The sequence below is a fragment of the Papaver somniferum genome, chromosome 1 (assembly GCF_003573695.1).
Source record: "Papaver somniferum cultivar HN1 chromosome 1, ASM357369v1, whole genome shotgun sequence".
NCBI classification, from domain to species: domain Eukaryota; kingdom Viridiplantae; phylum Streptophyta; class Magnoliopsida; order Ranunculales; family Papaveraceae; genus Papaver; species Papaver somniferum.
Window position 1 is genome coordinate 105,702,156 of NC_039358.1, and position 2,791 is coordinate 105,704,946.

The window sequence follows — 2,791 nt, forward strand, 5'->3', positions numbered from 1 at the left end:
TCTTCATCTTCTTAGATATATTTTCACCTGATTTAACTACAAAACTCAAATCTAGTAATGAATCAAAGAGAAATTAATCTCCATAAACCAATCACGAGCATCAGAAAAGTTGGATTCACTTCGATTTTCAACTGAAGTGTGCATAATTCCATTTTCAAACCCTTTTAGGTTTCATTTTTCTTCAGATCGATGATTGATTCAGGTAATTTATCATATTCTTTTGCTTCAATTCGTTATTCTCATCTGTATTGACTCATAAAAGTAGAAATTAATGGTTTTTTTTTGCTTGATTTTTATTATGGTGGTTGTGGTGGTGGGGAAGTCGCATTTCTGGTGTTGGTGGTGTTGTAATATGATATTTGGTGGTGGTGGTGGTAAGGTTGGAATGATGAAATTGACAGTACAATAATGGTGGTTTGATTGTGATTACGAATTTTGGGGGTTTCTCATTTTTATTGAATTTTGTTGCGTGTATATTGCAGGATTTTGGTGCAGGAGAGGTGATGGTGGTGGCTTTTAGAACAAAGTATTGGGATATCAACAATGCATATGCAAGCAGTGAATAATAATTACTGTTTTTTGGGGGAACTTGAGTTGAAGATTTTTTGATTTTAAGTTGGTGTGGAGTGTAAGTTGATCTTTGATGGTACAGTTACATACGAAGTTCTTCTTTTTTGTTGTGTGTGTGTGTTTTGGTAACATTTTAAGGTTCAATCTGCTGCAGGGAATATAAATTGGAGGATTTCATAAGTGTAGATGAAATTAGGAGGATGAAAAGCTTACAGATGGGTCATTTTGAAACCAGACGTAGGACAATTTTGGGGGATAATGAATATGTAAAGCAAACAGATAGAACAAAGGTAGTTTCGTATTTATATATGTGCTACATCCCAACAGCAGCATTCTGTGGTTTTTTTTAGTCTTGCGTAGTTAGTAGTTACATATGAACCGTGGCGAAATGACTTTCCGTTCTTCCTACTTATGAAAAAGTCTGCTAATTTTAGCTGCAAGTTGAGTTGTGATGAAATTTGTGTGCTGAATAATGTGTCTTAAGAATTGACTTGTCACTTACGTCTGACAACAATTGTGTTGCTTTTAAACAACCATTATGTTGTTTTTAAGGTTAAAAAGATGAATCTGAGGGTTCAGAGTTATCTCTGCCAGTTCCTGAAAATCTGAAACCATGCAATTCTGGAGATATTCTGTTTTATCTAATTACTTCCGGTCAATTTTAGAGATCTTATGTTCCATATTATAGTGAATTTTACAGTGTCAACTTCGTCTATTATTGTTCTTCCATATTGTATGCGGTGCAGAACTTATCGATATAATTTTAGGTTCGATTTCCAATGAACAAGGTAACCTTTCTACTATTGTTCTTTCATATTCGATGGCTGAAAGTTACTGGGTTGTGGAAGTGTTGGTTGAAAGTTACTGGGGACAACTTGAGAAAGTTGCTTTCACTTTTGGAGGCAACTTGAGCTAGTTGGTTCCAGTTTGGAGGCAACTTTAGCTAGTTGATTTCAGATTCGGAGGAAACCTGAGATAGTTGGCTCCTTTTTTTTTGAGAAGCTTGTTCTTGTATTCCACTGGGAATTCCCATGCAATTGTCTCATTTTAATCGCTTTTGCTTGAGACAAAAAATAGTTAGCAGATGTGTTTTTTGTTCTTTTACAGTGTCAACTTCGTCTCATTACACATACACACATACATCTGATGTGGTGAAGGTTTTGGTCTGGCAGGGGCAATGGTTGGGATAATATCTTGTTATATAATTGCCATCTTATGATACATGTAGACATACATCTGTAGCCTGCAAAAAACAAGTCGTTACTTTTAACTGTATGTGCTGGTCGCATGTGGGGTGCTGTAAGTAGCTAATTTATATTAATTTCATAATTTGTGTTGCATTTTTAATTCTGTATCTGTAATTTCGTGGGTTTGTGACAGTCACTTCTGCTACCCTTGGCGAGAAGACCACAGTGTTGTCACCTAAAGTACTTATGCAGGGATTTCTTGTTGCAGGTGATCTTTTTATACTGCTAGACATTGCTGGTGTCGCAATTCATTACACACTTAATTTCGGTGGCGCGCATTAAATTGATATTATGCTTACTTTGTTTTTTTTTCTTATCTTCAAATCAGATTGGTGCAGAATTTTGGGGAGTTCGGAGTAGCTTACCATTCAGGATTCAGCCATGGTCAGAATCCTTCACTCCACAATCTTTTCGTTTACATTAGGACTACAAAAACTTGGTTTACTGCACTTATAGGTGGGTAAAGCCACTGTGTTTGTTATAAAAGAATAAAAAAATGATGCAACATTCATAAACTTAAATTCATTCGACGTACTCCCTACTATTGGGATGGTGTGTGAATTCATAATATCTAGGATGTAAACTACATGCAAGGGATGGTGTGATGTGCACCTTAGTGTTGCTGTAGTGACAAGACTTGTTATAAAAATCACCTGAATCATTACAGTTCTATCTGTTATCTTGTATAACCAAAGACAGTGTACCAGGCAGTGGTATGCTGGGGCTTGTACCTCTTCCAGTTTCCACTATATATCAATCCCTTAGTACCATGGGTCAGTTATCTTGGAGACGCATATTTACATTGTGACTTTGCTAGGGAATAATACTATAATCATAAGATTGTTAACCTAAAAGGCTTTTTTTATCAGGGACTCTATAACCAAATGTTTTGATAAAGTGGTCATATCTTACGAATTATTAATAGTGCTTTTAATTTTGAACAGGCGAATGCTTGTTCATGAGAGGCAAGGTAG

General features: G+C 35.8%; 1 long non-coding RNA gene across 7 annotated transcripts; it reads left to right on the forward strand.

The window, feature by feature from the left end:
• LOC113331739 lies at positions 1 to 2,564 on the forward strand. Of its 7 annotated transcripts, none has more exons than XR_003351134.1 (7): positions 1 to 202; positions 323 to 379; positions 483 to 628; positions 725 to 860; positions 1,743 to 1,869; positions 1,951 to 2,025; positions 2,146 to 2,564. It is a non-coding gene; the product is annotated as an uncharacterized LOC113331739 (long non-coding RNA). The 7 variants fall into 7 exon arrangements; XR_003351138.1 differs by having other exon boundaries at positions 323 to 374; XR_003351161.1 differs by lacking the exon at positions 1,743 to 1,869.
• The last annotated feature ends 227 nt before the right edge of the window (positions 2,565 to 2,791 follow it).